At 30.0% G+C, this 19934-nt stretch overlaps 1 long non-coding RNA gene across 1 annotated transcript; it reads left to right on the top strand.

Moving 5' to 3' along the window:
• The first annotated feature begins 18915 nt into the window (after window positions 1-18915).
• LOC107459296 (uncharacterized) lies at window positions 18916-19928 on the top strand. The gene is made up of 3 exons (XR_001586264.3): window positions 18916-19064; window positions 19156-19210; window positions 19297-19928. It is a non-coding gene; the product is annotated as an uncharacterized LOC107459296 (long non-coding RNA).
• The last annotated feature ends 6 nt before the right edge of the window (window positions 19929-19934 follow it).

Here is a 19934-nt window from a genome sequence, read left to right as displayed (position 1 = left end):
TAAAACCATCTCAATGAATATAAATACATCACATGCTTAAAAATAATTTGAATTAATCCTATTAATTCATAAACTTTAAGAAAATAGGAATAAAAATTTAAACACAAAAAAGCCAAAGCTCTGATACCACTGAAGGATTACCATGTATTCATAACACGCAGCGGAAGAAAAGAAGGTAATCCTAAAAGATCTATTTTGTGCTTAAACTTTATTCCAATAATATATAGATCAGTAAATCAGATCTAAATACCTGTATGTACGCTAGTAAAAATCACTTTCTCCTTCGATGGTACGAAGGCGCTATGCGTATCCACACCGAGACCAACCTTTGCTGTCAACTCCTTGACCAATGGACATCTGATCTAAATTGAGAAACCTCTTGCAACTCTTTGCATGCCATAAAATTCTTCTCCAAGAATTAGGCTCACATACATTTATGTGTGTAGAGATAAAGGAATAAAACTCTTGTTATTCTCTCGTGTCTTTCCTGTACTCTTGACGTACATATATATAGTACAAGATTTGTCACTAATTTTAAATTTGATTCTCAATTCAAATTTAAATCATATCTTGAAATTTCAAATCTGAATCATTCAAATTTTATGAGTCATATCATAACAATTTAAAACATAATCGATTTGGATCTCATCCAAATTTATAATTTAAATTCAGAAATAGAATAACTAATTATTCTCAAATCTCATTTAATATTCTCAATTATCATATTATTATTATATTCTTGGTGCTAGCAAAGAATATAGTAATATTAAATATAATAATATTCCATCTGAATTAAAATAATTATTTATTTGATCAAATCAAAATAATAATTAAATAATTCTACAGCAAAGATTAGAACACTCATTAGTGTGTGACCCCATAGGTTCAATACTAAATTTACTAATTAAGGTTGGCGTCTAGCAACACTCCTCAACGACCCGATAGTATGAAGTAATATAATTTTTACTAAGAACCTTAGAAGAACAAAGTAATTCCTTCCATCTTTCCAGCTCTTGGTTAACACTTAGAGTATGGTTTAATTGTCAAACTCTAACTTGTTACCATTATTATAATGAACTGTGAATGACCTAAGAAACTCATTTCTTCATTCACTCAATCCCCTTGGCCAAGGTTTTATTCATCTCATTCATTATAATCATAGAGCTCAAACTCTTTACCGAGAGTTGACGGATTCCTTATTGACTAATCATTAATTCTACAAGTATTTAAATCATACCCAATATCCATTCAACTAGCACCCTGGGGTATTAGGTGTCCGGAATCAAAGTATAATAAATACGTTGTTAATTACAATGATAGTCGCAGGTCAAAGGAAACTCTATTACTATGTTCATCTTGAGAATATCCTATTGACAAATATGCGGTAATTATAACTATTAGGAATTCTCAGAGTGAGCCAGTTCAATGAGCATATCCCTATATGCACCATCTTTATATATAATTTAATAAATGAGATCTATTAATCTTCATCCAATGAAGACCATTATATATATATATTGATCTTTTCGAATTATTAATGTCCTTTTTAATAATTCTATAACCAAGAACAATTTAGATTAAATTATAAAAGATTTATCTCTCAATATTGTGATCACTATCACAATGATAAATCTCTAAATTTAATCAAGGACCTTATTATATTAACATTTTAATATAATAACAATAACAAATTATTTAACACGTGATTGATTGGATTATGGTCATACTACTTATTCCTAACAGCATACACCAAAGTTTTCTGAGTTTGCCAATATAGGCAATGTTGTTATGATTATTGTAAATATTATTATTATTGTGGTCGTTGATGTGTTGTTGTTGTTGTTGTTATATTAGGAAAATTTGTCATTTCGATTATATACAACGTTTATTTAGTCTTATATTCAGTGCTTTAGTTGTTTTAGCAGTATTCTTAGTCCTTTTGTTTAGTTGTATTCATAGTCATGTAGTTCAATTGTCTTAGTTGTATTAAATCATGTTATGCAGCTTTGCTAAAAGAAAAAAACTATCTTTTGTATCCACAAATGTTTAGAATGCTAATAAAACTACCCATAAAAAATGAAATCAACGTTGTACCCATGAAAAATGAGATTTGTTAACCAAAATACCCAAACAATAAATTTTCCTTGACTCCTTTAAAAAAATACAAAAAATTTCCAAACTATTCTTTACCTCTTCCATCATCTTCAATCTCTAAAACTACTGTCCCATTTTTTGCCAGATCGTAAATTTAATCTTTAATAACCTTTCATCATCAGCACCATAACAACAATAATCACACCACCACCGCCAATACTATCATCACCATCGTCATTGGAGGGTTGCATCTGCTCCGCTTGGACGTAAAGTGGCAGAGATGATGGCTCCTTGTTCTCTTTCTTTTATGGCTTCAACCCCATCAAAGCAAGAATTTTGTTGCTCCAGTTGGACATACGGTCATCGCGGATATGATTTCTCCTTCTTCTTTGGCTTGAACCATATCAAAGCAAGAATTTTGGATTTGCAACATATTCTTCGACCTTGCTTCCTCTTTAAGTTAAAGGAGCAATTTTTCCATTATTGAATTTGGAAATTCAACTAATGGGCCAGGGAGCAGCATATTCTTATGCTTTCTGCAAATTGGGAAAATGTTTTTTACTTGAAGACTTCTCTTTATTTTTCTTCGGTGACAACTAACAATGATGATAATGGTGATGGCGGTGTTGTGGTGGTTGTTATGGTGTTAAAATTGATTAAGGTGATGAAAATGAAAGATTTTTAAGATTTATAGCTTTGAGTAAAAATGGATGGTATAGTTTTAGAAATTGAAGTGAGGGGAAGAGATTAAGGGTTGTTTGGGAAATTTTGGTGGTTTTTTGAAGGAAATTTTATTGTTTGAATATTTTGTCAAACAAATCTCATCTTTCACGAGTACAGTATTAATGTAATTATTTTGTAGGTAGTTTTGTCAACGTTTTAAACATTTGTGGATAAAAAAAAGTAGTTTTTTGAAAAATTTATTTCAATGTTCACATTGCGCATAGATTAAAGAACAATAAAAGTCATCTATAAAACAACATAATGCGTACAAAATTATATTACACAAGTACACTAGATAAATTGTATAATAATTCATTTAAGATTAATTTTTTCCATGTTTTGAGCCATCTTGGAGCATCCTCTTCTATTTCGACTTATGGGTCAGGTCAACCTTAAGCTGATACTGCTTATCGTGAGCCAATTGATGGCATACATATCCAGGCCTACATAAGGAGAAACGCCAGAAGATCGTCTATGTTCTTGCAATCATACATTGATGCCCGAGATAATGAACGATACATATGTATAAGGCATGTTGAACTCCAACTATAGTTCTTAATCTTAAAAAACTGGAAAAATAACGGCAAAAACTTCGAGTTCATGGTGACTTCGAATTTGTCACTAAATAATGTCGTACCACAGAGTAACATTAGGAGACATTTTACATATATCTAAAAACAAATTTTAGTGGCAATTTATATTTGACACTATTATTATATATTATAATGACAATAATTATTATTGCTACTAAATTATTATTTATTTTACTTTTTAGTTTTAATTTTTTTTAATTAATACTGACAATTATTTAATTGCCACTAAAATTTTATCATAATATTTTATTTAATTTCTTAAATTGCAAACCCATCGAAGAAAGAGAGAACCCTTGTCTCCAATAACCCACTCTCTGAAAATTCACTCCATCTCAACTTTTTGCACTGATAACCACCCACCACCGCCGTCACAGGCCTTGCCATCGCTGACGATCGCCGCCTATCATCCTACACGTGCATCTGTCTTCCTGTTTTAATGCTCTGCCTCAAATATATGTCAAATCTGCGCTAGATCCACTCAGATCTATGTCGCTGCTCTAGACACCGAACAGTGTTGCCGTTGCCGTTGCAGTCATTGTTACCCTCGCCATCGCAGTCACAGTCGTTGTTTCCCTCGCCATCATAGTTGCCAACCTTTATTGCTTCCGATGTCACATTTACCCTTCATTAACTCCATCTCTTTACTTTGATCCATCTCTTTTTATTTTTATTTTACTTTTGCCTATGATTTTATTTTTGTCTCTGTGTTTATTTGAAGTGAAAATGCACACTCTCTTTGTTCTCACTATTCAAATTGATAATGTATTTAATTGCTTCATTAGTTCAGTATAATTTCATAATTTCTCTTCATTTGTGTCTCTGCATTTGTTTAATTACTTGAATATTGTGTTTTGATTAATATAATTATTGTTTGAATTTGTGGTTTTAGATACACTACCACTATATTGTGATGTTTGAATTTGGTGTATTCATGATGATAGTTTTGTCTGTAGCATTTTTCTATGATAAGTTCAGATTATTTATCATAGACGATGATAGATAGATAGGTAAATTAAATCAATACCTGTCTGGGATACAAGACTTTTTTATTTGAGTTACTAACGTGGTTTTTTTCTTTCTTTTTAATGTCTTGTGTCAATCAATTTTGTTGTTCATAATTTGATTGCTATTTGGCCACCACTTTAATCTATGATCAAATTATTGCTCTTAATCTGCTATTGATTTTCTGGTGCCTAACTCATTGTAATATGTACAATGAGGTTTACATAGTTTTTTAAACCCTACAACATGAATTCTTCATCAGAATCATTTAAGTGCATGCACATATTTGAGATCTTCCAACTATTATTAGCTTCTAAATGTTGTTACTTGAATATAATTATTCCTTTTGTATTGCTTTTGAGTTACAATTTCTGATAATTAGCGTGGTTATTTATTGCATGTTTTATTTCATTGTTGGATCTGATGTATTTTGAGGTGTTCAGTTGGGATCAGTTGTTTATTAAGTGTTTATTTTGGTTTTATTCATCGAAGGAGCGGAATTAAATTATCATTGCTTTAGTTTTGGTATTGCATTATTACATTTGAGGTCTTAGCTTCGAATTGAGTACTTTTCATCTTTCCTGTCCTACTTCCTAATTAGATTAATAATATTCCATGCTAGATTTTTCTCAGTCCAATGGGGCAAATTGTTTGGGACTTTTTTCCTGTTGTTTTTTCCTTTTTTCTTGGAAAAGGAAAAAATAATACCTAGCTCATAAAAGGTTCATGCATGTTCCTTAATTCTAATTGTGTGGTTTCTTTTTTTTCTTTCCTATAGAAAAAAATAAAAAATAGTAAATAATATATTTATTTAGTCATGATTCTATATACTTTCTATGATAAATAGCTCTATAAATTTCTTTCTGCAAATTGAAAATCGGAAAATAGACATATCCTTCATTCTTTGTTCAATTAAGAGACATGATCATAACTTTCTAGGTGATATATAATATTTCATCTCGTACTGACTAAATAAATTTCATTAATTTGCACTATGAATTATGTCACTTTACTATTCTTTGGCAAAGTGCCAATTTATTACCATAGCACAAATTCATATCAATTAGATTCTAACTAGTCCTTATTACATTATTAAATAGCATTATGTAATACGAAATTCTTCTCAAATATGTATGAATTTGGTAAGGTCAAGATAGATGCGTGCTTCGAAAAATTGTTAGCTTTATGATTATGGTTTATGAGTGGGCAATTTCTCATATACCACTACTAGTCTTGTTTTTTCCTAAATAAAAATTGGAGAACATAAAAATAATGCAACTGTTATAGTCAACACAAAAAGAAAAGCCATCATATTGACTCAAAAGTGTACCATATTGTTATTATAAATATACATACTTTTCTTATGTGTTGATGCGTGCATATATTTTATAATATTTTCTCCTTAGCAACTTCCACTTGTTCTATTTATCTAATTCTTTCATTGGATCCATTGAGGAACTTAAAACACTTGCTGGAAATTTAGATTTTGATTCCACTAAGAAGATCCAAACCCTCTCTCTATTCAGTAAAGTATTCACTCCATTTTTATCTTGTCTTTCTCATTCACTTACCATTTATATATTGATATGTATATGTATATGTAATATGTATTTAGATATAAATCATCACATCACGCATCATTCATACCATATCATTCCATTTAGATATATGTACTATTTTTCTTTATCAATTCTAAAACTTAGTGTTGCAACAAAATACACATTAGAATTCAAAACAAACCAATAATTATTTTTAATATACACTCTGCAGATTGAAGAGTAAAAGAAAAAGAAAGAAAAGAGATGAAATCCCTAGCTTAATTAAAAAGAAAAACCAGCTATTGTACCTACAGCTTATGTCAAAGTTGAGTAGTCATAATTCAGATTTTTGCCAATTTTAAGGTCAGTGATAATTAACTAACTTTTCTATTTGCCTATGTTAGAATTGGTTACCTTATTTCCTAGTCTTTGATGTTTGATGCTTATATATTTTTAATTTATTTATTTTAATTAGGATATAAAATATCTATTGAAGGATCATGGACAATTCTAGAAATAGAAGATAGATGCAATGTGATAGAATTAGTGAAGAGTATCTAGAGGGATTAGAAAAGTTTTTAGACTATGCCTTTCGTTATAGTACTAAAGAATCAATTGTTCATCCTTGCAAGAAATGTGTATTAAACTATTTAGTGAATCAGACAATGGCATATGGTCACCTTGTGGTTAATGGTATTATGCCATCATATGAAACTTGATTTTGTCATGGAAAATTATTAAACTCACATATTCCTATTGGAGAAACTAATTGTATAAAAGCAATTTTTAGGGGTGATGATATGGTAAAAAATGATAGAGGATGTTTATAATGGCTTTACCCAGAGCATAAATAATTACCCTTCAGAAAGTGGTGATGATGAGCCAAATTTTAGAGCCAGACATGCGTCAAGAAATGAATCTCATCCAGAAATGAAAATGTTTGACAAGTTACTAAAAGATGCAGATGAAGAATTATATCCTGCATGCAAGAAATTTAACAATCTTTCTTTTCTATTACAACTTTACCATCTAAAGCAATTATTCAAATGGAGCAATAAGTCTTTTAATGTGTTGTTAAGATTATTAAAGGAAGTATTACCCGATGGAGAGAAGTTACATAGTTCTTATTATAATACTAAAAAGATTATTAAGGGCTTGAGCTTGAAGTATGAAATGATCCATGCTTGTCCCAACGATTGTATGCCTTTAGGAATGAATTGGCTAATAAGAACATCAACGAATGCTTAGTTTGTGGAGCTTCTAGGTGAAAAAACAATAAGAAAAAATTCCTGCTAAGGTTCTAAGGTATTTTTCCCTTAAGCCAAGGTTGCAGAGACTATTTATGTCTTCAAGAACTTCTAAATTGATGAGATGGCATCATGGCGAACGCAATAAAGATGAAACTTTGCGACATCCTGCAAATTCTGAAGCGTGGAAAAGTTTAGAAAATTCTCATGAAGAATTTTCTAAAGATCCTCGCAATGTTTGTTTAGGATTAGCTGCTAATGAATTTAATCCATATAGTAAAATGCAAAGTAAATATAGCACATGGCCAGTAATTTTAATGCCATATAACCTTCCACCATGGTTGTGCATGAAGCAAGAGTTTTTTATTTTGTCGTTACTCATTCTTGGACCAACAACGCCTAGAAATAATATTTGATGTTTTCTTAAAATCTTTGATAGAAAAGTTACGTGAATTACAGGATGTTGGGATGGAAACCTATGATACCTTTGATAAGAAGACATTTAATACGAAAGTAGCACTCATGTGGATAATAAATAATTTTCCAACATATGGTAACTTAATTGGTTGGTGCACTTATGGTGAATTTGCTTGACCTTGCAATATAAACACTCATTCTATAAGACTCACAAAAAGTCAAAAGTATTGCTACCTTGGTCATCGACGCTTCTTGAAGTCTAATCATAAATATCAAAATGATTCAAGATCTTTCGATGGGACTAAAGAATCAAGAGTTGCGCCTAATCCAATATCAGGGTCATCAGTTTTGGAACAAACTAGAGGCATACATTTTTTCCATGATAAGCTTGGTGAAGATGTTAGTGGGGTGATAAAAAATACATGGAGAAAGAGGAGCATTTTTTTCAATCTCCCTTATTGGAAAACAAATTTGGTGTGACATAACCTTGACGTGATGCACATAGAAAAAAATGTGTGTGATAACTTGATATATACATTGTTAGGTCTTAGTAAAAAGTCGAAAGATAACTTGAAGGCTCGGTTGAACTTAAAAGAGATGAATATAAGACATAGCTTATGGCCTCAACAACGAGCTAATGAAAAGACGTTTCTTCCTCATTCTTATTTCTCAATGTCTTCCGTTGAAAAGAAGTTGTTTTATGAAGTACTAGAAAATGTTAAGCTTCCACATGACTATGCATCTAACGTCTCTCGTTGCATTCGAAAACAAAAAATATCAAGGCAAAAATATCATGATTTCCATGTTATAATGCAAAAACTTCTACTTGCTTTACGAGGAACAATAGATAAAAAGATGAGCTCTATTTTGATCGAATTGTGCACATTCTTTCGAGGAGTATGCAGTAAAAATCTTGAAGTGGAAAAATTAACACCACTTGAGGAGAAAATTGCCTTAATATTGTGTGACATGGAGAAGCTCTTTCTCCCAACATTTTTCACAGTTATGGTACATTTGGTTATTCATTTAGCAACTGAAGCTAAAATTATAGGTCCAGTCCATTATCGCTGGATGTATCCAATAGAAAGGTGCGAATAATTATATATACTATATTTAAATTGCAGGTTCAGTCCATTTTCATATATATTAGAATAACATTAACTTATGTTATAAGTACTTAAGCACTTTAAAATCATATGTTCAAAATTAAGCATGTCCAAAAAATTCTATAACAGAAGGATATATTTTAAACGAGGGTTTGGCATTTTGCTCATTATATATGAAAGGTGGGGATTCAAGATCTTACTGGTCAACAGAAAATAAAATGGAGATTGAGCATGAGGTTGATCAAGAAGGATGCTTTTTTCCTTCTATTGAGAAACATGATTGCAAATCCATCGATATGTGTTGTTCAATTGATTTTAAAGTGGTTGAAGATTATAGAAAGTGAGTGATCATCTAGCACTCTTTATTGTTTACCATATATAACACTATTAGTGACATATATATGGGTTACATGTACAGTGAACATATTAGTGAGATCAAGAGAACATATCGCAAGCGTCGCCTTTTTTCACATCAACTTGATCGTTTGCATTTTAATTCATTTCATGAATGGTTCAAGGATGAAGTAAGTAAAGGATTTAATTATTATTTTTTTGTTAATATCATGTTACTTTATCAAAAGTTTATAGCTTGTATATTATTTTTTGGTTAGATTAACAAGTTGAATCTCGCATTTGGTACCCAAAAGTGATATAAGAATCCTTTCACGAGGTCCAAGTTATATTGCAAGATGATTCAAAGGTTCTGATTTGAACAATGGGTATCGATTTCGAAAAGAAGAATGAAGAGTGTAAGGCAACATAAAATTTTGGTGTCATGGTTGTCTCAAAGGTAATTAGCTATGCAAGTGCAAGTGGCAATGCTCTCAAGTCGAGAAATATCAATTATTATGGAAGATTGACTGATATTATAGAGTTAAATTACTTTGAAGAATTTAAGGTTGTCTTATTTAAATGTGACTGGGTTGACATAACTAAAGGTAGAGGAGTTAAGAAAGATGACTTGAGTTTCACACTAGTAAACTTTTCACATTTAATACATACCGGTAATCAAGAGAGTGATGAACCTTTTATATTTGCAAATCAAGCTCAACAAAGTGATATTTGTGAAAGATCCTCATGATCATGAATGGTTTATCCTAGGCTAATTACTCCTTGAGACATATATAATATGGGAGAAAAGAAAATCATGCAGTTTGAGCAATTAATGCAAAATGATAATGGTGACTTAACTTTGTTAGAGGAAATTCGTCACTTAGAGGATAGGAATAATGATAGGATTAGAAGTGGGGTTAATGGTATAGTAATTGATCATGGACATTTACCAAATCAAACTGATGACAATTCTGAATAAGTTAGGTAATATTTTAAAAACTCTTACATTTTGCATTCTTTATTTTCTGTAATTTTTTTATTTTATTTATTAATTTTATATTTTATATTTTTTATGTATAGTTGGTGAGGTTCTATAGGTGACTTGAATTTAGAGAGGTGTACCAAGTGACTTGTATTTTTTCGCACATGCTCGTTTGGAGAGGTGTTGGTACATGTATGGAAAAGCAAGTAAAATTATATATAGCTCTTACTTACTTTGATATTTTGAATTTTGACCTTTGAGTTTGAAAGATCTTTTATGTCTTAAGATTGGTTACATTTATGATTTTTATACTGTTACATTTATAGTTTTTATATTTTAAATTCTATTGACTTTATAGGATGTGAATGCATCAAAGAACAAACATAAAAATTCAAATATTGAAGGAAATAATTTGATAAATAATTTAAAGTCAAATAAAAAGAAGGAAAAATATAAAATGAGAAAGAGAATGCATGAAATTGATGGAGAAGCTACAAGGACTTGGGAAAAAAAGGGCTACACCAGTAGAAAAAAGAAGAGAAAGAGATTGCAAGAAATGAGTGATTCAATGGCAAGCAAAAGACACAAACTTATTAAGGATAATAATCTTGAGAGTGCTATCTCAGTTACAGATTTAAGAGTACCTAAAAAGAGTTGTGTCAGATTTGTTGAAGAGAAAAATTATGCAGATAAAGTGCTGCCTTCTTATGGAGCAACTAGTGAATGATGAAGATTGGTCTCAAACTCTCAATATTTTTAATAGTATAAATTATGAGCAAGACGAAGAATTAGGTGATATTATTATTGCTTTAAATACGATATTATTATATTTTTATTTTTTTACTGAATAATTGTATTTTTTGTTAGGTTATCCAGAGACAAAGAGAGTTTGAGGACCTACATTATTGAAAAAAAATTTAGAACATGCCTCGTAAAAAGACAATTGATGTGCAATTTAATAGCGCAACCAAGCTATAAGAAAAGAAGGCATAAAACTTGATAGTTTTCTTGGTATTATAGCTAGAACCCTTTTGATAATGCCTTTAAACATAGATGATTGGTGATGTTATGATAAAGAGAAAAAAAATAAGTTGCTGAAAATTGTGAGGTAAGAATTTATTATTCTTAATGGATTCTAATTTAATTTAATTTTGTTTGATTCATTAAGAAATTTTTTGAATATTTTGTAGAAGAAGTTTTCTATCCCAATACGTGGTGAGGAATTTGTAAAAAGATCAATTGGAAAGAAATGAAATGATTATAAATATGACTTAAAGGGTATGTATTTGGGACAATACAAAATCAGAGATCTTTTATTGAAGAATAGATCTTTTCTTATAATGTCTGGATGTGAGATGTCACTTTTTTTATCTTTCTTTTTTTCTAAACTCTATACTAACAATTAGTAATAATTCTATTTTTTTACCAAAATTTTTTAATTTAAATTAATTAAATATATTATTTATCGAAATCCGTAACACACAAAATATTTATTGATATAAGCAGCTTTACGCATTTCGGGTATTGTGATCCAATGCACATTAAATATATATTGCAGGTACGATATGATTCAACAATAACGTAGTGTATCTTAGACGCACCCGGGATATAGTTGAAGTTGCGCATAAACCAAGTACTCAATATCTAATGAGTTTGATGACAGTGTATTCGGAATACATGTGTTATTGTAATGATTTAAATACAATATTATATACTCATATTATGCCGCTCGTATGGTTAATTAAATATTCGATTTAAAAAAATTAATGAATTAAATTTTAAATTAAAAATTAACAATTTTAAATTTTAAAATGATCCAAGATATGAGCGAAATCTCTTGATATGTCAATATAGTATTCGTAGGCATAAAAAATTTAATCTCAAAATAAAAAAGATATTTATCACATGATTAAGATCAATTTATAAAATAAAAATTGATATAATTTATTACTATTTAGATCGAATTAGATCAATTTATCTGTAATTTCTACCTATTATTACTTATGAATTATTTTAATCCCAAAGCCTGTTATTTTTTACTGAAGTTTCCAAGGTTAATAGTGGATTATTGAAAATTAGATTGATACTAAATCAATTTAAATTTTAACTGTGCACTAATTTTAACATCTTAAAATTTTTTTTAGATCAAATTAGATTTGTTTTCGTAAAATTGGTATAATTTGTACGATTTAAATAATATTTATTTAATTTTTATTTATTAATTTAATTAAATTTTATTCAAAAATATCAATTTTTAAATTATTTTTGAATCTAGTGTAATTTAAATTATTGTGTTTGAGTTGAATCTATTTAAATTTAAAATTTATGGAAAGGAAAAAAATTGTAACGAGGTTATTTGAGTTGTTGTTATTTTTTCAAAATTTACGTAAATTGTATTTTCTCACTAATTTGAAACTAAGGTTCTGAAAACTAGTTCAAATCAACTAGTCGAATCAATCGAACTATGAACCGATGAAAATTGCGGTTCGATCAAAAATCATAACCATCTATTTTAAAAACTGGAATTGGACCGTCAAACCGACCAGAAACTGTTTGGTCGAACCAAATCGGGACCCAGCTGATTTTCGCATCCTGGATGAAAACGGAGCTGTTTCATTCTTTAATAATAATAATAATAATAATAATAATAATAATAATAATAATAATAATAATAATAATAATAATAATAATAATCTGTAACCCACTAACTCACACCTAGGTCCCAGAAGGTCAGGACCCTAATCCCCTTTCTTGAGTGAGCAACTAAGTACACTACCAGGCAGCAGCATCTCCCCTTTGAGCTCTTTCCTGACTCCCTCACTTGCTCCGTCTAGCCACATCTATGTCACTGCTGCCATTGCAACTGCTCGAAGCTTCCTTTCCTACTACGGTCGTCTCCGCTACTGCTCGAAGCCTTCATCGCCATTACAACTTGTCTCGCGTCGTTCCTCCATCATGCATCCGCTATCTCGACGCGCTGGCTCTATTCCATTACACTCCAACCCTTCTCTGCTCCTATTTTGCCACACTTCACCCTCTTCTAATCCAGTTTCGTTGCGCATCATCCTCCTCGGTTCTAGTTTTGCGGCAGTTTGAGCCACCTCTTCTCCAGTTTAGTCACGTCCAGTCTTCCGTTGTGCTCTTTGTTCTTTGTGCTCTGTGAGGTATTTTTACTGTAATTATTATTTTAATTGGTTTAGGATTATTAATATGTGATTTTTTTTTCTTCTTCAATTATTAGTGTCATTAGTCATTATTGTGGTTTAGGATTGTCGATGATGTTCTTGAATCTTGATTCTGATATGATGTGGTTCTATTGTCTCTGATTTCTATTTTGCTTTTTAATTTTTACAGTGATTTCCTTTTATTTTGTTATGGAACTATTGTTAAATTTTTTTATTATGTATCACTGTATCTATGTTGAGATTATTGGGTTGCTCTAAGACTGTTATTAGACTGCTAGTAACTTTTAGGTATAGATGACAGCATTAATCAAGAAGCATCTAGGAATAATAATATAAAGAATAATTCCACTTCAAATTATGTTGGTTCAAATGAAGCTTTAAATCATCATGATTCTAACGATAGTCAATCACAAACTTCTAATATTTGAAGAAAGATAGATCCAACTTGGAGATACATTACTTTACAAGTAATAAATGAAAAGTTACATTACCAAAGCTTGTTTTGTTGGAGTGCTTTTGGAGGAGGGTGAATTAACATAATGAAAAAGTATTTGACAAAAATAGGTGAAGATATTAAAAAATATCCTAAGGTTCCTTATGACGTAAAAAAACCAATGAAAGATTTATTTAAAGAAATTCAAAAAAATAAAACTAGTAAAAGAAAAGTAAGCTTTAATGAAGAGGGTGGTAATGAGATTGAGGATGCAATTGATGAAGTAATAGTGCAAGAAAAACAACAAACTCCAAGTCAGTTACCCTCTAAGCAAGTAGTTGGAGGCGACCCAAAACAAAAGAAAAAATCATTACTCCTCTTATGTTTGCACCAAGATCAACTTCAGGAGGTTAACCAAGTCTAAAAAGTGTATTTTCAAAACAAAGGTGCTTCATGAGGTTGATAAGCGAGTGGCTAGATGGTTTTTGGATTGTAGAATTCCTTTTAATGCAGTTATATCACCATTTTTTTAAGATATATTGGTTGGTGTTACTGGCATTGGACCTAGTTATAGAGGTCCTTCTTATGATAGGTTGAGGGTTCACTTGTTAGCCAATCTCAAAAGAGAATTCCAAATGGTTGTTAATAGCTATAGGAGTGCTTAGAAAAAAACTAGATGCACCCTCATGGCTAATGGTTAGACAGATCAAAGGCAAATAACATTGATTTTTTTGTTTATTGTTTAAAAGGATTGTGCTTTGTGAAATCTGTAAATTCTTCAAATGTGGTAAAAAAATGCTTCAAACTTGTGTCACTTATTTTCGAAGGTGATTGAATGGATTAGGCTTGATAATATTGTACATGTAATAACTGATAATGCGGCGAATTATGTTGCAGCTGTTAAGCTTATCAATAAGAAATTTGAGAATATCCACTGGTCACCTTCTGTTGCTCATTGGTTGAATTTTATTCTTAAAGATATAAATAGTATGTCACATATTTCTAACCTTTCATCACGTGTTTTGAAGATTACAATATTTGTGTATAATCATATGGTGTTCTTGTCTTGGCTAAGATAAAGAACTAATTGAAAGGAGATTGTTGATTTAAGTACTAACTCATTTTATCATTGTCTTCATCACATTAAAGAGTATCTTTGAACACAAAAAGGATTTGCAACCATTAGTTGTGGATGCATACTTTATTGGTTATAAATTAGGAAGGAGTACCATCACTGGGATATGTCTATGAAGGTATAATGAGGGTAGAAAATGCAATCAAAGAAATGTTCAAGTAGAATAAAACTGTATATCATCCTTACATAGAGATTACCAACTCAAGATGGGACAAACATTTAAAAAAAACTTCATGCAACGACTTATTTCTTGAATTCTACTTTCTTTTTTTTATGAAAATTATAAAGAAGTGCCTAATGTCATGCAATGTTTACTTGATCTTATTACATTACATTACAAGGTTAATATTTTATATTCAGTTGAGGCAATAAAGGAAATACACTTATATAGAGATAGAAAGAAAAATTTTGATAAGCCAGAAGTTATTCGAGCTGCAAAAAATTTCAACCCAATAAGAATATCTATTTATTAGTAACTTATTTTATACTTTCATTTTCTTAATCTGATAATTAATAGTATTGTTATGGATTTGTAACTTATAGATGAATGGTGGAGGCTGTTTGGCGATTCTGTTTCATGTTTACAAAATATGACAATTCACATTCTTAGTCAAACATATGCTTTTTTGAGATGTGAAAGGAATTGGAGTCTTTTTTATCAGATTCATATGAAAAGAAGGGATAGATTGAAGCATGAGAGGCTAAATAATATTGTGTTTGTTACATATAATTTGCATCTTAAATCCAAGTAATATATGTTTCATACTTTTATTTCATATCATTGGATTTTTTGTATTTAATATGTTATACTATTTTTCATATATTGTATTTAATTTATTAAGAAAAGACAAAAAAAAGGCAACAGGTACAATATGATATAATTGATTATGAAAGTATTAATTTGGTTGATTTTTTTATGATTGAAGAGGTTGTTGAGAAAAAGTCTAATCTTTTTAGTAATATTGAGGACTTACTACGTGAGCATTATAGTTTATTTTTTGATAATTTATTAGAATAATTTTAATTTTTAATTTATTAATAACGTGTTGTATATTTTCTTAGATGATATTGATACCGATTTTCAAAAAAAGTAGCAGTGGTAGTGAAAGTAGTAGTACATTTTACGCTACATCACTTGATTGTTTTAGTCTAAGTGGTAGAAATAAAGGTGACAACGGTCTCAACGAAGCAAATTTACAGCAAGTTTTGACGGATTTTAATGATTAATGACAAACTTTGATATTGCCATTTTATGTTTGGTTGTTTCTTTTGTTATTTAACTTTTGAATTTGTATTTGGATGAAATTATAACATTGTGGTTTATGTAATACTTTAATTTGGATGATATTTTAAAGTTTATTTTAGACTATAATTATATTTTAATGTGTTTATTTATATTTTATTTATTATTTTATTATAAAATAGTTTTTTAGTTGAATCGATTAAACCAATAAACCATTAACTAAAACAGTTCAATGACTAATTCCATTTTCAAAACCTTGTTTGAAACTAGTGATTTGAAACCACCAATATATTGATAGTAGTAACAAAATATATTGATTTTTATTTCTTAAATCGATCCAAATAAAATTATTAATATCTTTTATTATTTTAAAAAAATTATATTTTTATACTTACAAATTATATTTTTAAATAGAATATTTAATTAACCATACGAGTAGAATAATACGAATACGTAATATTGTAAGTAAATTGTTATAATAATATAGTATATCGGCTACACTAACATTAAACTCAACGAGCCTATATCTCAGATATTAAGTATTTAGTTTATGTACAACTTCGCAGTTGTACCATATTCTGAGAGCATCCAAGATACATTTAGATTTTGTTAAATTATATCCCAATGATTGAGTATTTGAAATATGTGTTTAATATTTCTTGGATTACAATACTTGAGATGTGTGAAATTGTGTATATCAATAAATATTCTGTATGTTTTGGATTTTATTAAATAATATATTTAATTAATTTAGATAAAAAATCTCTATTTTTACTAGAAATTAATCTTTTATAATATTTAAAATAAAACTAAATTTACTAAACAAATAATAATAATTAATACTAAAACTATTATTTTAATAACTATTTAAAATAAATCTAAAATTAGTAACAATATATGCAATTAATTAATTAATAATAATGCTGTTTTTAAAATAATTATTTAAAATTAAAGATAAATTACTAAAATATATACTATCCATTAATAATAATTCTGTTTTTTTATAAATATTTAAAATAAAACTAAATTTAGTAATGTATGCTAATATTTAATAATATTATCTTTTTTAAATAAAATAAAATTACTAATTAAAACTAGATGCAACTAAAAATATAAACTAAATAATTAATAATAATTATTATTTTTAATTAAATATTTAAAAAAAACTAAAGTTACTCAAAATATACACTAATAACTAATAACAACTAAGTAATGTCAATATCTACTCAGCATTAATTAATATGGATTTGCCTTTTCTAAAGTTATATTGTTACTTTAGAGAAAAAAGTATAACATTAATCACCATTGAATTAAGATAGCGAAATTCACAGGTAATAAATCTCTATTATTATTGATATGATTCAGATTTTTTAATCCTGAACAGTCCAAAAACTTTACGTTTTTTTTTTCTTAGTTGGATTTTGATAGAAACGTAAAGATTCTAGCAATCCTTACCAATACTGGGGCTGAACAGTGATGTGACTCTCTATAAGTATAGCATAGGTGATCACCACACTTACTCTTTATCTATACTGAAATTCATAATATTTGAGTAATTTTGTAGTGACAAGTAGCAATGGCAGCTAGGTGAGTTCATGTGCCATGTAGATTGTTTCACAATATTTTTTTTATCTTTCACTAAATATGAGGTTCTTGATTTTTAGGTATGATCTCATCAAGTGTATCAATGCTGGTCCAGCGCATAAAGTGTGGAAGCTCAAAGTACGTGTCATTAGACTTTGAACCGTTTCTCAATTTGCAAAATCTGGGATGAAGGCACCTATTGAGATGGTTGTCCTTGATGAAAAAGTAAAATCTTCTCTTTGCATTTGAGATTTACTTTGCACTACAAGAATTTGACATATTAGCGACGAATTTTTGCGAGAAATATTTTTTGTCACTAATCCATCACTAACTTGCGAGGAATTAGTGACGCACTATCGACAAAATTAAAAGCGGTCACAAAATATCCGAACTTGAGAAAAGCGACCAATTAGCGAGAGATTCACGAGTAAGTTTGTTTCTCGCAAATTGACTTTTGTAGCTAAAAAAAGAGCGGGGGAAATTTTCTCGCTAATTTCTCACAAATTAATTAGCGAGTGACAATGTTCAAGCAAATCAGTCACTTAGGGGTTCAATCGAATAAAAGTAAAGTAGCGAGGGATATTATTGTCACTATTTCGTCGCAAGTGTTTAATAGACAATTAGCGAAAAACAATTCACACACTAGTTCGTCGCTAAATAAACTTTATACGAAAAGGCTAATTAGTGAGGAACAATGTTCCTAGCTAATCCGTCACAAAGACTTGAAATGCATTTTGCGATGGACAATTTTCTAGCTAATTTATCACCAAAAGTTTTTTTTTTAGTGAGCAACTAATTTCTCGCCAATTTGTCACATAATATTGTAAAATTCAAATTAGGTTAGCGACGGAAAAATAGCCGTCGCTAACTCGTCGTAATGATAAATCATTCAGCTAGGGAAGTGTTCCTTGCTAATTAGTCGCTAAAATGAAAATATGGATATTGAGCACATAGGACCTAAGTAGCGAGAAATTTGCGACCGTTTAACAACTGACACACTTCATTCGCTGATTTCAAGTCGCTGATTAGCGGGCGAAATACATTTTGTAAACCCCGGTTAAATTAGTTAATAAATTAGTTTTTAATAAGGAGGATTAGAAATGTGAATATTATATTAAATTAGGATAGAGCTCATCGAAACGAGAATTTTGACACCAATTTCGAAAAAAACGGTCCAAAATTGGACCGAACGGGCCGAACCGGTTGAACCGGGCCCGAACCGGGCTGTCGGTCCAACCGGACCCACACTTTTAATGAGCCCGAAAGCCCTTCTTCTCCATTTCACCAGCTGCAGCGTGAAAATGCCCAGGGAGGAGAAAAACACTCCCGAACCCTTACGGTAACATTCCAACCCCCGTAACTTCTCCGTCCGAGCTCCGATTGCCGCACCGTTTGCGGCCACGCGTCCACCGCATTGAGCTCTACATTTCTACCGGAACAATTTCATTGGTAACTTGTTTAATCACTCTCAGCTTCATCTTCCCCCAATTTTCGAATTTGAAGTGGGAATGTTGAATTTCCTTGATTTATGATGTTTTAGGATCCAATTAGCTTGAGGAAAACGTTTACTCTTGCTTATGTGAAGCTTGGGTAAGGTGAGGATACGATAATTCTATTTAAATTTTATTGAATTTGAGCTTTGAGTATTAAATTATATATATGTGTTATGAATGTGTATTAGGTTGTGAATAAATAATTGGAGATTGAAATTGTGAATACTGGAACTTAGAGGAAGCGGATTAGTTAAGTTTTGAGGGGCTGTCTTGGTTTTGAATAAATAGCTTTGGTCGTTACGTGGAAATTGGCTAAGGTATGGTTTAAGTTTCTTGCATTTAATATATAATGTTCTGTGAAAACTTAGGCTAGATGACCATAGGATAAGTTGGAATGCAGGTGTATGTTTAATATTTAGTAATTTGTCGATGAATATAATTGGTTGAAGTTTATTGGATAATTAGTTATTAATTTTGGATGGTGAATGTTGTTATGTTAATTTGGAGAGAATTATAGTTGAATGTTATTGTTGATGAACATGGTTGGTTTGGTGCTTGTTGATTAATTAATGATTCGGTGAATTATTGATTTGAGGTATTTTGTGTTAAAAGCCTAGGATTTGTGAACTATGACTCTTAGTTGAATTTTGGTTGTTGGATTTGAATATTGTATGAGTTTAATTGTTGATCTGAGGTAGATTTTTTGTGGAGATTGTTATGATAATGAGGAAGGATATGTTGAATTGAAAAGGAAGCAGGTTTGGACCCGAAAAGGGTGGCAAAGTCCGAGTTTTAGAGGAGATGCTGCCGAAATTTTATAAAAAAT

Source organism: Arachis duranensis, chromosome 7, assembly GCF_000817695.3.
Source record: "Arachis duranensis cultivar V14167 chromosome 7, aradu.V14167.gnm2.J7QH, whole genome shotgun sequence".
Taxonomy (NCBI): Eukaryota; Viridiplantae; Streptophyta; class Magnoliopsida; order Fabales; family Fabaceae; genus Arachis; species Arachis duranensis.
The sequence above is the reverse complement of the archived record's forward strand: the minus strand, read 5'-3'. Positions and strand labels throughout refer to the sequence as shown.